The sequence below is a fragment of the Gopherus flavomarginatus genome, chromosome 3 (assembly GCF_025201925.1).
Source record: "Gopherus flavomarginatus isolate rGopFla2 chromosome 3, rGopFla2.mat.asm, whole genome shotgun sequence".
NCBI lineage: Eukaryota > Metazoa > Chordata > Testudines > Testudinidae > Gopherus > Gopherus flavomarginatus.
The window spans coordinates 272,193,225-272,209,048 of record NC_066619.1 but is presented as its reverse complement, the minus strand read 5'-3'; positions in this window follow the sequence as shown (position 1 = coordinate 272,209,048).

The following is a 15,824-nucleotide window of genomic DNA, read 5'->3' as shown; positions in this document are numbered from 1 at the left end:
TTCATTTTGTCTTCAGCTGGCTAAAGAAGGAGCCTCTCCAACCCCCCAGAATTCTGGAAGGAAACTGGAACAAAGGACATTAACTACAGGGGGTAAGTGATTGCTGGACCCAGGCTAAAAGGAGATTAGCCTGTAAAAGGGAGCATTCTGGAACTGGTGAGGATCTTATCTGTATTTAGTTTCATTAGACATAGATTTGTGCATTTTATTTTATTTTGCTTGATAACTTACTTTGTTCTGTCTGTTACTACTAGGAACCACTTAAATCCTACTTTCTGTATTTAATAAAATCACTTTTTACTTATTAATTAACTCAGAGTATGTATTAATACCTGGGGGAGCAAACAACTGTGCATATCTCTGTGTTATAGAGGGCCACCAATTTATGAGTTTACCCTGCATAAGCTTTATGCAGGGTAAAATGGATTTATTTGGGTTTAAACCCCATTGGGAGTTGGGCGTCTGGGTACTAAAGATGAGCACACTTCTGTGAACTGTTTTCAGGTAAACCTGCAGCTTTGGGGCAGGTAATTCAGACTCTGGGTCTTTGCTGAAGTAGACAAGAGTGTCTGGTTCGGCAAGAAAGGGTGCTGAAGTCCTGAGCTGGCAGGGAAAACAGGGATAGACATAATCTTGGCACATCGGTTGGCAGCTCCCAAGGGAGTTTCTGTGTCTCTAAGACACTACAATCAGAACAACAGGATTACTTGGTGAAGTGAAAAGTGAACACATTTAATTTGGACAAGGACACACTTTTGACGTTATTTGTTTTCTTTTGATTTATGCAAAAAAGTAAGAGAGGGCTTGTCTAAAGTTCTAGGAGGTCCTGCCATAAATTAAAAAAACAAATACATTTAGAGCCAGCAGAACACAAAAACAACGCAGTCATCCTGTAGATCTCACTGCCTCAAGATAATAAAAGCCCAGAGATAGGTATAAAGAAGCTGGCCTTAACAGAGAGTTAAATATTGGGGGAGAAAATGAAAAATTACAATAGGGTCATATGAACAAGAGAGAAATCAGTGGAGGAATCTATTCAACATCTTAGCTGCCTTTACTTAGTTGTAAGGAGCATGGGGATTAAACAGGAAGAACTGGAAGTATTAGTACACAAGCTAAATTATGACTTAATTGGCATCGCAGAGACTTTGTAGGAGAAATCTGACTGGAATATTAGAATAGAGGGATATTGCTTGTCCAGGAAAGACAAGAAAAGGGGGGAAAAAAAGGTGGAGGTGTTGCATTATATGTCAAGAATGTATACACTAGACCTGAAGTCCAGAAGGAGGGGAAAGACAGAGCAGTTGAAAATCTCTGGGTGGATGAGGTATTTCTAAACCAAAATAACAGAAATATCCAAAACACAAGATCTGCTAGTAATGGGAAAAGTTAGCTACCCAGACATCTGTTGGAAAAGTAATACGACAAAACACAAAATGTCCAATACGTTCTTGGAACTTATTGGAGACAACTTTTTGTTTCAGAAGGTGGAGGCAGTAACCAGAGGAATAGCCATTTTAGACTTGATTTTAAAGAATAAGGAGGAACTGGTAGCAAATCTGAAGACTGAAATCAATTTGGGTGACAGTGAATCATAAGATGATAGATTTCATGATTCAAAGGAAAGAAGGTGAGAGCCCAGAATAAGAACAACGGACATCAAAAAAGCAGACTTTAACAAACTCAGGGAATTGGTAGGTAAGGTCCTATGAGAAGAAAATCTAAGAGGGAAAGGAGTTCAGGAGTGCAGTTTCTCAAAGAGACAACATTAAAGGTGCAATAGTAAACTATACTAATGTGAAAGAAAGATAGTAAGAGGCCAATATGGCTCCATCAGGAGTTCTTTAAAGACCTGCAAATCAAAAAGGAATCCTACAAAAATGGAAAACACTGACAAATTGCTGAGGATGAGTACAAAAGAATAGTACAAGCTTGTAGGGACAAAATCAGAAAGGCTAAGGCACAAAATGAATGACACCTATCAAAGGGCATAAAAGACAATAAGTTCTATAAATACCTCAGGAGCAAGAGAAAGACAGAGGAAAGTGTAGGTCCTCTACTTACCGAGGAAGGAGAGCTAATAATGGACAACATCAAAAAGGCTGAGGTCATGTCTACACTACAAACTTTTGTTGATGCAAGTTATGATGGCAGACAGCCATCAAAGTTTTTGCATTGTTTGTGCATGTGCGTATTTGGCTGCATGTGTCTATGCCACATATAGTACCAGGAACACTTGTGTCAACGCAAAGGGCAGTGCATCACAGGTAGGTTTCCCAGTGTGCCCTGCTGTGCTGCCCAGCATGATGCCTTTTGGGAATTTTTTGCAATGTCTTGTGGGACAGAAATGATTTGCCCATGAATCTCTGAGAGCTAGGGGGTCAACTTCTCAGCATGCAACTTTCTCCATCCCATAATGCCATCCATATTCCATAATTTTGCACCTCTTCTTTAAATCCTACAAACCTGTGTGGGACTTTTTGGTGTCCACCATTCCTGCCAGAAGCAGGGAGCCCACAAAACCCTACACTAGTCTCATGAAAGTTAGGATGCTATGATCCTCATGTATTAGCAGACCTGCAGGAAGTACTGCAGCAATGGGTAACATGACAATTTCTTTGAGGACAGTTTGCTGAGGAACATAGTGAAAAACAATCTAGGTTGTTGGTGACATTTGTAGAGCATCTGCAGATGGCTGAGACCATTCTGGGCTTAAGAAATGAGGATTGCCTGTTGGGATTGCATTGTAATACAGGTTTGGGTTGATGAGAACTGATAGGTTGCAGAACTTTTAGATGTGAAAACTCACATTTCTGGATCTGTGTGCAGAGCTCGCCTCAGCCTGGCAGTGGAGGGACACCAGAATGAAAGCAGCATTGACAGTGGAAAAGCAAGTGTCAATCACATTCTGGAAGCTTGCAACACTGGCTTGCTACTGCTCAGTGGGAAATCATTCTGGAGTTGGAAAATCCACACTGGGGGCCACTGACATCCAAGTGTGTTGGTGTAACATTCCCAACAGTACAATCTGGACAACTGAACAATTGTGTCCTCTCCAACCTCGGGTACATTTCACCCTTCTTTCCTCTGAGAGCACCCACTCCTGGTCTGTTCACATACAGTTGCTAGCATGCAAAATCACTCCTAGCTGAATGACGAGTCAGGAGTTCTCAAACTTCATTGCACCGCGACCCCTTTCTGACAACACAAATTACTGCATGACCCCAGGATGGGGGACCAAAACCTGAGCATGTCCAATCCCTGCCATCCTGGCTGCAGAGGGAGGGAGGAAGATTAAAGCCAACGCCCAAGGGCTTCAGCCCCAGGCAGGGGGCCTGTTACCTGAGCCACGCCACTCGGCTTCAGCTATAGCACTGGGTGGGGCAGCTGGGGCTTGATCTTTGGCCCCGGGCAGTGAGGTTCGGGTTTTGGCCTTGGCCCCAGCCAGTCTAATGCCAGCCTTGGTGACCTCATTAAAATGCGACCCACTGTTTGAGAACTGCTGATATGAGTGATTCTAGCCAGCCACTGTTGAATTATGTTGCAGAGAGACACCACAGCAAATTCTCAGTCCCAGACTTGGCCCCAGAGATGTGCATCGTGTACTGCCCAGCTCATTCCTTCTGTGCAGTACAAACTCATAGAAAGTCTGTCATTTCATTAATAGAAAATGATATGCAGAAACGCCATTATCTCCAGTGGATGTTCCAGATACTTTAATATAAACACACACTGGTTTATATAAAACAATAAACCAAGTGTATTAACTACAGAGAGATTACTTGTAATCACTTAAAAAGCTATGAGGCATAAAAGTCACAGTTAATTACAAAGAAATAAAAAGAAAAATGCAAACTAACACCTAACTTATTAAGCTACGTGAATTCAAAGCAAAGGTTTTTTTCTCACCACATGCTTTTCCTGGCTGAATTCCTTCAGTCAGGACCACTCCCCCAGTTTGTCTTTCAAACTTTGTTGATGCCATGAGTGGAGATGAGGGGAGGATTTGTGTCTTCTGTTCCTCATTTTTATATCTTTTCTTCTTCTTTCAGAATCCTCTCCAGCTGGGGTTCAGGCGACAGCCAGTCTGCTTACATGGAAACCTGCAGCTGTTCCAGTGCCAAAATGTAAATTTCTCACTCACACCCTTCTTCTTGCGAAAGAATGTCTGCTTAACCCAGTAATAGTTCACTTGATTGTGTTGATACCCTTGCTGAGGTGCTGGTTAACCTTTTGTCTCCGGGCTGCTTTTCTAAACTCAGAGCATGTCTCAGCAATGTCATACAGTAAAATCTTATAATTTGACATACAATGTTGCTACACACATTTCACCAGGAAAATAATATTCAGTAGAGTATGAGTTTTCAAATGATACCTCACAAGACATACTTTGAACAAAATTGATCATAGTCTTGTAAAAGTGGTGAAGATAGGGGTACAGTCTGTCACAGTTGGACCATTAATTGACTCCTGATATGAAGGACTGTGACTCTCAGCAACGTGCAGGACATAGTGGATGGATTTTCAGCAGTGGGGTTCTCAAACCGTGGTGGGACAACAAATGGCACACACATCCCTAGTTTGGCACTGCCCACCTTATCACAGGGTACATCAGTAGATAGGTCTACTTTTCTATGGTTATGCAAGCATTGGTGGATCACCGGGGACACTTCACCAATATCATTGTGGGCTGATCAGGGAAGTTGCATGATGCTCACATCTTTAACAATACAAAACTGTTCAGAAAGCTGTAAGCAGGGACATTCTTACCTGACCAGTACATTCCCACTGGCAGTATGGAAGTGCTAGCAGTGATTCTAGGGGACCAAGCCTATCCCCCTCACCTCCAGCTCACTGGTCACCTCGCCAGCAACAAGGAAAGATTCAGCTACCAGCTCAGCAGGTGCAGTGGAATGTGCTTTTGGTAGATTGAAGGGACACTGGCACTGTTTACTCACTAAAATGTATCTGAATGAGAAAAATATCCCAATGATTATAGCTGTCTGTTGTGTCCTGCATAATAACTGTGAGGCAAAGGGGGAAAAGTTGATGCCAGGGTGGAGAGCTGTCTACTAACTTAGACTGCCAGACAAAAGGGACATTACAAGAGCTCTATGAAGAACTGTGCAATTGAGGGAACTTTAAAAGGGCACTTAATGCTCAGCCACAGTAGTGTTCCCTGCTGGATTGTTGTCTGGGCTTGGAGATTTGGGTGCTGCTAGGAATTGTGTAGTGCTTGCTGTTACTGCACATTTATAAATATAACTGTATGTTTCTGGAACCTGAGTCATGTGGTGCTTGCTGGACATTTATGAATATTTTCCTGAACGTATGAGTTATACAGCGTTTGCTGTTCATTTACCAGTACTGTGAGCTTTTAAGTACCACTATGCATTTTGCAAAATGTGTTGTGAACTAATAAAGATAACTTTATTCTCCAAAAATAGTAATTAATTTAGTGTCAAAAACAGTGTGAAATGTATGCAAAAATCAACAGGAAATACAATACAAACTTTTTACTTATATTAATGGAATGGAACTGTAAGATTGGAAAGGCAGCCAACATTTTTGTCCATTTCAGGGCAGTGTAGTCAGTCCCTAGTCCGTTGTGTCTACGCATACGCTAACTGTGGTTCTCACAGGTGTGTGTATGTGAAGCTGTAGTTTTCCTGGCTGTCCCCTGGCGTGGAGTGGGTAGGGGTAAGGATATGCCTGTGATGCCACACAGAATGTTGACAGAGGGTTCTGCTGCCATGGAGTTCTCCAACAACTGTACAGGATGGGGAGTCTGGGATTTTGGGACCTGTAGGTCAATCACGGCCTGCAGCATTTGGGTTTGCTACCATTATATCCTGGTGCATCTCGCTGTACTTTTCCTGCTGGAATTCCTGGGCCTTTCTCCTGTCCACTCTTTCCTTCTTCAAGACATCTGCCACATTGGCTCCCTCCCAGACTCTTTGTTTGCAGTCTGATGCCGCACTGGCTTGTAGGATCTTGCTGACCATTTCCTCCCTAATCCTTTTCTTTTTCTTCCCCATCAGGGTCAGGCACTCTGCAGGTGTGGAGGAGGCAACCCTCAAACTGCAACGGCAGCAGATGCTTATTAGAAAAGACAGAGGTATCACTGGATTTACAGTCACAATGGAAAGGAAAAGATGTTTCAAAACTTCCTTCCCATGGAAACTTTTACTAAGACATTCTTATTGATACTTCAGCTTTGGAGCAGCACTGCAGAGCACTGCTCCCCAGTCCGAGCCACGGTGAGTATGGCCTGCAAGGAGTGAGGGAGGAATTTTGGTTGTGTGAAATAATAAAAATTCATTCCATATTCCATGGGTACAAGTTCAGGGCAATGGCACTGAATATTGCCACTATTTTCCACAGGTGGTGGTGGTTTTAGCTGATATCTGACTCCTGAGGGCAACAAAGGCACAGAGAACACAGCTGCTACTGGCATTCCAAAGTCACCTGTGTCTGTATGCTGCTAATCTGTTTACTGCAATGGTGCCAACTCAATTCACTGTGTAGTGACGTGGAAAAGTGTCTTAGCATGGAGGAAGAAATAAGGCAGCCATCCCTAGAAACCTTCAGTAAAGGATTGCAGAGTATCTCCATATAAGTTTAATCAAGACCTCTCAGGAGGATACAAGCAGGGCCGGCGCTTGCATTTAGGTGGCTTAGGCAATCGCCTAGGGCGCCAGCATTATTAGGGGGTGGCAGGCGGCTCCGGTGGAGCTGCCGCAGTGGTGCCTGCGGAGAGTCCGCTGGTCTGTGGCTCTGGTGGAGCTGCCACAGTCGTGCCTGCGGATGATCGGCTGCTCACGCAGCTGCGGTGGACCTCCCGCAGGCACGACTGTGGCAGCTCCACCGGAGCCGTGGGAGCAGCCGACCGTCCGCAGACAGGACTGAGGAGCCAGGGGACCAGCGCGCTGGGCGGCAAAATGGCCGTGTGCCTAGGGCGCTCAAACCCCTAGCGCCGGTCCTGGATACAAGGGACATCCTTTGTGTACAAGCAAACTGCTCCATGCTCTGTCCCATCCCCCCTGCCCTAACCCAACAAGGGAAAGAACAGCCCATGCCAACTCTACCTCTGTTTGTTGTACAGCTCTCTCTTCTTGCACGAGTAAAACAATGACAAGTTGACACATTTGTCTTGTTAACTTGGGGATGGCCTGGGTTCCGTCTTTACATTTAAACATAGTAAGGAAAGATGCACACACCAACAGGTGCTGACTTGTATTTTTACCTGGGGGTGCTCCATCTCCGCCCTGCCCTCGCTGTGCCTTTTCCCTCACCCGCTCCTCCCTCCTCCCTCTTCTCTGCCCTCAAGTGCCTACCGACTGCTGAACTGATTGATTGCCAGCCCCCAGCGGATTGATTGCCAGCCCCTAGGCCGTTGAACAGCTGCAAGTCCCGGCTGCAATTCCTGGCTGGGAACCACTGTGGCTGGTGGGTGCCAAGCAACCCCTATTTTTTTTCCATGGCTGCTTGAGCCCCGGAGCCCCCCTTTGTACATACTTACCTGAGGTCACTTCCCTTTCCCTGTGCTCATCTGTCCTTGCCTGGTGGGAATGGCTAGATGCTGGTGGAGTCTTGAACAGGTCATGGCACATGAACTGATTAAAGCCCCCTACCACATCTCTTCCCTCTTCTTCCTCTTCGTTCCCACAGGGTTCTCTATTTTGGGCTCCTCCGAGGTATCCACAGTGGTCTGTAGGGTGCTGGTGAGGTCTCCGCCAAGTATGGTATGCAGCTTGTTGTAAAAGCAACAGAACTGCAGCTCAGCACTACATTGATTATTGCGTTCCCTAGCCTTGTGGTATGTCTGGTGCAGTTCCTTCAGTTTCAGGTGGCACTGCTGCTTATCCCTGTCAGACCCCGTTGCCTGCATCTCCTGTGCAATCTGTTCATAAATGTCCATTTTTCTACAGCTGGTCTGTAGCTGTTCTTGCACATCTACTTCTCCGCACTGTGCCGGGAGACCCAGTACGTCCAATACTCCAGGCAGGAGTACATCTAGTGCTTATAGGTGACATAGTCGGTTGGTCAGTTGCATACAACAAGGGAGCACTGCTAGGTGTGCTTGCCAAGCTTGGCAATCAGGAAAGGGCATTTGAAAAATACAGGGAGGGTTTTTAAGGTGTGGGAGGGTGACTTCTGGTCTGTGACCCATGAGCAGTGGAGTTCACAATTGTCACCAGAGCAGTGACAGTCTCAGAAAATCAGATGTTGTGGGACGGCTGCTGGAAAACTGTTAGGATTGATACAGGTCCCACTGTGTCAACCTCATTAGGTTGCCATAGTTTCACATCATTCAGGGAGCTGGTTTTACTACACCACTGTAATGGAGCGCTTGTGCTGGCCGGAGACAAATTTGAGTGTAGACAAGCACAAATAGGTTGACACAAGGTGACTTACATCAACCTAATTTTGTAGTGTAGACTATTTTGCTTCAGTCTTCACCAAAAAGATAAATTGTGACCACAATTTACACAATCTTAACAATAATGAGGAAGGTACACTAGCCAAAATAGGGAAAGGGTAGATTAAAGCACACTGTAGATAAATTAGATGTATTCAAGTCGGCAGGGCCTGATGAAATTTACCATAGGGTACTTAAGGCATTAGCTGAAGCAATCTCAGAACTGTTAACTATTATCTTTGAGAACTCATGGAGGATGAGTGGGGTCTCAGAGGACCGGAAAAGGGCAAATATAGTACCTGTCTTTAAAAAAAGGAAAAAAGAGGACCATGGGAATCATACATCAGTCAGTCTAACTTCAACACCTGGAAAGATACTACAACAACTTATTAAACAATCAGTTGGTAAGCACATAGAGGACAATAGGGTGATAAGTAAGAGCCAACATGGGTTTGTGAAGCACAAATCATGCCAAATCAACCTAATTTCCTTCTATGACAGGATAACCCTCCTTGTTGATGGGGGAAGCTGTAGGTGTCATATATCTTGATTTCAGCATGGCTTTGGACAAAAGTCCCACATGATGTTCTCATAAGCAAACTAGAGAAATGTGATCTAGATGAAATTACCATTAGGTGGGTGCACAATTGGTTGAAAGATTATACTCAGAGAGTAGTTATCAATGGTTTATGGTCAAACTGGGGAGATGTACATACTGTGATCCCACAGGGGTCTCTGCTGGGTTCGGTACTATTCAATATTTTCATTAATGACTTGGATAATGGCATGGCAAGTATGCTTATAAAATTTGCAGATGACTCCAAGCTGGAACTGGTCTGAAATAGCTCAGGGGTTTGAGCATTGGCCTACTAAACCCAGGGTTGTGAGTTCAATCCCTGAGGGGGCCATTAAGGGAACAGGGGTAAAAATCTGGGGATTGGTCCTGCTTGGAGCAGGGGGTTGGACTAGATGACCTCCTGAGGTCCCTTCCAACCCTAATAGTCTATGATTCTATGAAATCAACAAGATGAAATTCAGTAAAGACAAGCACAAGTATTACACGTTAGGAAGAATAACTCAAGTGCACACCTTCAAAATAGATAATAGTGAGTTAGATGGTAGTACTGCTGAAAAGGAAATTGTACATGAGTCAACAATGTGAAGCAGTTACTAAAAACGCTAATATCATTCTGAGATGTATTAACATGAGTGTCATATGTAAGACACAGGAGGTAACTGTCTCACTTTACTTAGCACTGATGAGACCTCAGCTGAAGGATTGTGTCCAGAAAAATGTGAACAAAGTTCAGGGGAGAACAACAAAAATGATAAAAGGTTTAGAAAACCTGATCTCTGAGGAAAGATTAAAAAAACTGCGCATGTTTAATTGAGAAAAGACGGCTGAGGGGGGACTTGATAAGGCTTGAGATATGTGAAGGGCTGTTTTATAAAAGGTTTGTGATCAATTGTTCTCCATGCCCACTGAAAGTAGGACAAGAAGCCTTGTATATATTCATAGATCCCAACCAGAAGAGAGCATTATGACCATCTAGTCTGACCTCCTGTAAAACACAGGACACAGAACTTCTCAAAAATAAATTCCTAGAGTAAACAGTTTAATCTGCAGCAAGGGAGATTTAGGTTAGCTATTAGGAAAAACTTTCTAACTATATGGATAGTTAAGCAATGAATAGACTTGCAAAGAAGATTGTGGAATTCCCATCACTGACGGTTTTTAAGAATGGGTTAGACAAACACATGTCAGGGATGGTCTAGGCATACTTGGTCCTGCCTCGGTGCAGGTGGCTGGACTATATGATCTCTTGAGATTCCTTACAGCCCTCTATTTCTACAGTTCTATTAATGGAAAGATCTTAGTAAGATTTTTAAAAATGGATTAGACATTTAGATGGTTAAAAAGAGTATATCTACAATTACATAAGAAAAGATAAAAACCTGTAAGGGATATAAACCCCCATGCTTCAGGACATAAACTAATTAATAACTGCTTGTGGTTATAAAACAATGTCCTTTATGTTCATGTTAGTGTATGATTGTACATTCCAGGGTGGATACAAATTAATTATTTTTTTAAAAAAATTGGATTTTTTTAATTTAAATTGGATTTTTTTTATAGAATGCTTTTTAGGAAAATACCTATCCAAAATAGTTTTAATTAAGATACATTATAGCACAAAGAGATCTCATCATGGAATAGGGATTATAAATTCTAATGCTACAGTATGAGACAATATCTTCATGTAAAGTTTAAGAAAAGTTTTGTAAATGAGTTCCAATAGTTCATGAATTAGGGACCCAATTTTATGGGGTTCCAGGGGCTTCTGTATAGATTATTTAGGTTAATCTTTCTATCTACCCAATGGGACTTAGTGCTCAGTCTAGAAGATAGCATCAGAGATGCTTAGTTTTGCAGTTCTCAAACTGCGGATTTGTGTCTCCAGAGATAACATACTTGTTAACAGCAAAAATGTTTTTAAATAAATAAATAAAATAAATAATATAGAGAGGTGAAAAATAACAGACCTCAACCCTATTGTCCCTCTGCAAATTTGTGTACACAGAGTCAATCCCTTACCTCTCTCTAAAAGTGCAAAATTTCAAAAAGTTCAATGAACAGAAGATTGTTGGGGGCGGAATAGACCTCGACAAGGAGAAGTCTGGAGATAAATGTGAGAAGGGAGGGACAGGCAGTAGAAACAAAAGTGAAACTCTTTGAGCAGCATATTCCCAAAGTCTTGAGTTCTTTCTGAGTGTAACTTTCATTGATTTGAGACCTACCATACCATTCTCTCACTAGAAGGGAAAACCTATAATGGCAACAGGCCGTAAAAGAGACCCAGTTTGGGAATAAGAACCATTCAAGAAATATATGTTTGCTGATGATGTTTTAAAGAAAGTCACACCAGTGAACTGGTGGAAGTCACTTAAGCACTTGGATTCAGAGACGTTGAAGTGACAATCTCAGGGTACGTCTTCACTACCTGCCGTATCGGCGGGTAGCAATCGATTGCTTGGGGATCGATATATCGCATCTCATCTAGACACGATATATCGATCCCCGAACACGCTTATATCGATTTCATAACTCCACCAACCCGAACGGAGTTGCGGAATCAACAAGGGGAGCCGCGGACATCGATCCCACGCCGTGAGGACGGTGAGTAATTCGATCTTAGATACTTCGACTTCAGCTACGTTATTCACGTAGCTGAAGTTGCGTATCTAAGATCGATTTTCCCCCATAGTGTAGACCAACCCTCACTTTTAACAGCAGTAACTTCTTCTGTCGGTGTAGAAAGACTATTTTCTTCCTTTGAACTAATTCATTCCAAATTGAGAAATCGTTTGGGACCTGAAAAAGCAGGAAAGCTTGTTTTTCTTTTCCAGATTATGAACAAACAGGAAAATGAAGGTGAAGACAATTGAGTTAGCTGCAGATGACAATATTTTAAGTTTCTCATGTTGACTTGGCTGTCATAGTCGATTTAATTTTTTTTAAAAATATTTCATTTAACTATTTTAGTTAAAAACAATTTTAACAAAAACGAACCTGATTTTAAAAAACTTGAATGTTTAACTAAATTTAAAAATTCATATGCTTGTTTTGTTAAAATATTATGTTTGCTGTTGAAGAAAAAAATCCAGAATACATAACATTGTGTTTTAGTTAAATAAAACAATTTAAATGTCTGTCTGGTGATTTTCTCCTCCTAATACAGCATGGCAAGAAAATCCTCGAAATATTAATGAGTAACCTGTCATCGCCCAATGACTTCATAAATATCTGCTTCAATTACCTTTGGTAAATGAAATAACTAAACAATCATTAATTTTCTGATATAGCTGCAAAACTAATCTGAAAAGTTTTCAAAATAAATCACTGTTTAAAAATGTATAGCATGTACCTTCTAAAAATGAAACCTACATCTATCTCTGAGTTGTGAAGAATATGTATTAAGGTTATAACAACCAACAAGAATGCACTTTTATGTAGAAATCCATGATTAAATCAAGTCTTCCTGACCAGTGATTTAAATCAAATCCACTCTGGTATATTCAAGGGTTTTCACACCTTCCTCTGAAGTATCTATTATTGGTCCCTCAGAGACAGGATACCAGACCAAAGAGGGGGTATGTGTGTGTGATCTCATACTCTATCGCTTTTCCTGCATACTTGGCAACCATGTCAATAGTGTTAAACCACCATTTCCTGAGACAGTAAAAACATGGTTCTGCCTTGTAGATATACCTAACAATGTTTGAACCATGCTACTAGCCCTCTTCTGTCCACGCAACTTTCAGAAAATAGTTTGAAAATAGTTAGGTCCCATCTACATTAAAAGAAAGAAGCATGTTTTAAATATATCTGGGAGGAGGAAGTTTATTGTAACCAGATTCCTTGTCATGGTTATTATAGTGCATGCAGTTCCTAGGGCTGGTTACAAGTTCTATACTTGGTTACGAGCTGCCTATGTCTGGACTTATTTTTACTGTTTGCATTAATCAGTTATGACAGAATATGATTTCTGTTTATAAATCAGTGCTTAGCTACCATAGTGACAGGCACTATATATAAAAAAACTTAGCAAGATCTGTAGCAATCTGATTGGTTTTGTTGTTTAATCTGCTCTCTCCCATAGCTGATATGTGTGCTCTCTGCTGCCGTGTGTTGGGCATGACCTGCTCATGGTTCAAGTTGCTGGTCATTCATGCTCTAGCTCTGTCTCCCAGTGCAATTTACTGATTTGTCTATGGGCCTAATTTTCACTTCCTTGCAACTTGCAGTCATTTGCACCTGTGCAAACTGCTACCAAATCAGAAGGGTGACATTCTACACCTACTGTGCCAATGCTGCCAACTCTTGCACATTCTTTTTACAAGTCTAATATTTGCAGTTATTCTATAAGCCACAGCTGCTGAATTCAGAAAACTGTTTGAGAATCAAGTATCAGAGGGGTAGCCGTGTTAGTCTGGATCTGTAAAAAGCAACAAGGAGTCCTGTGGCACCTTATAGACAGACGTATTGGAGCATAAGCTTTCGTGGGTGAATACCCATGTCGTCAGATTGCTTGAGAATTGCTGCTTTCATTAAATTATTACATTTCTCACGGTTGCAGAGAAAAGCTTAGACTCATAGATTTTAAGGTCAGAAGGGACCATCATGATCATCTAGTCCAGGGGTTCTCAAACTGTGTGTCAGGACCCCAAAGTGGGTTGTGACCCTGTTTTAATGGGGTCACCAGGGCTGGTGTTAGACTTGCGGGGGGCCTGGGGCTGAAGCCCAAGTCCTACCATCTGGGGCTGAAGCCAAGCCAACGGTTTCAGCCCTGGGCTGCAGGGCTCAGGCTTCAGCTTCAGCCCTGGGTGGTGGGGTTTAGGCTACAGTCCCCTGCCTGGGGCTGAGGCCCTGGGATTCGGCTTTGTCCTTGCCAGCCTCTGCATGGGGTCGTGAGGCTTGAGCTTTGCCACCTCCCCCCCCCCAAGGTGGCAGTGCTCAGGTGGGCTGAGACTTTGGTCTCGCCTCCTGGGGTCAGGTAGTAATTTTTGTTGTCAGAAGGAGGTCGTGGTGCAATGACGTTTGAGAACCCCTGATCTAATCTGACTTCCTGAACATTGCAGACCACAGAACCTCACCCACCCACTCCTGTAATAGACCCTGGATCTCTGGCTGAGTTACTGAAGTTCTCAGATCATGATTTAAAGACTTCAAATTACAGAGAATCTACCATTTACACTGGTTTAAACCTGCAAGTGACCCAGGTCCCATGCTGCAGAGCAAGACGAAACCCCCCAAAGGTCTCTACTAATCTGACCTGGGAGAAAATTCCTTACCAACCTCAAATATTATCAGGTGGTCTGGATTTGGACCGTGGGCCTCCTATTGACTACCCCTGAGTTAGATCCATAGCATGTGGCAAGACCCACCCAGCCAGACACCTAGGAAAGAATTCTCTGTAGTAACTCAGAGCCCTACCTATCTAGCGTCTCATCCCTGGCCAATGGAGATATTGGCTGTCAGTAGCCCTAGATCAGCTTCATGCCACTGTAGGCAGTCTCATCACACCATCCCCTCCATAAACTTATTAAGGTCAGTCTTGAAGCCAGTTAGGTTTTTTTGCCTCCACTACTCCCCTTGGAAGGTTGTTCCAGAACTTCACTCCTCTGATGGTTAGAAACCTTTGTCTGATTTCAAGCCTAACTTGTTGATGGCCAGTTTATATCGATTTGTTCTTGTGTCCACTTTGGCAGTCAACTTAAATAACTCCTCTCCCTCGCTGGTATTTATCCCTTGATGTATTTAGAGAGAGTAATCATACCTCCCTTCAGCCTTCTTTTGGTTAGGCTAAACAAGCCGAGCTCTTTGAGAATCCTCTCATAAAACAGGTTTTCCATTTCTCAGGTCATTCTAGTAGCCTTTCTCTGCACCTGTTCCAGTTCGAATTCATCTTTCTTAAACATGGGAGACCAGAATTGCACACACTATTCCAGAGGAGGTCTCATCAGTGCCTTGTATAATAGTGCTAATACTTCCCAGTCTCTTGGAAACATGAAATAAATATAAACTATCAGAGGGGTAGCCGTGTTAGTCTGGATCTGTAAAAGCAGCAAAGAGTCCTGTGGCACCTTATAGACTAACAAACGTACTGGAGCATGAGCTTTCATGGGTGAATACCCACATGCATCCAACAAAGTGGGTATTCACCCACGAAAGCTCATGCTCCAATATGTTTGTTATTCTATAAAGTGCCATAGAACTCTTTGCCAATATAAACTGAAGACTTAAAAACTGGAAAGGAAAAGAATCAAATATCTTATGATTTTTAAGCCAAGCTCATGTTTTTTTCCCCCCTAACCTGTCATGATTTTTGAACACTTGAGGCTGACAATACTGTGTGCACAGACATAAATAAATACTCCAGGTTCAAAGGCTATGGCTCTGCCTCTTCATCACAGTCCTCTGCTGCGAGAAGATAAGTACTGTGTTACCACTAATGAATGCTGAAGATGGGTCTACTTTACACTTAAAAACTGACAGGGGCATAGTTATGTCAGCCAGGAGTGTTGAAAAAACTGCACCCACCATCAACCCAGTTAGACCAACAAAACCCTTAGTCTGGATGCAACATTGCTTACAGAAGGGTACTTCTGCCTGCACTACTAGGGGAGGTTGTGTCTACACCAGCAGAATGCCTGCAGGTGACTGCTGCTCTCCAAGAATCCTAGCATACCATGGCTGCAAGGAACCTCAGATTCATCTAGTCCAACCTACTGCTCAAAGCAAGACTAATCCCCAGATTTTTGCCCCAGACCCCTAGGTGGTCCCCCTCAAGGATTGAGCTCTCAACCCTGGGTTTAGCAGGGCACTGCTCAAACCACTGAG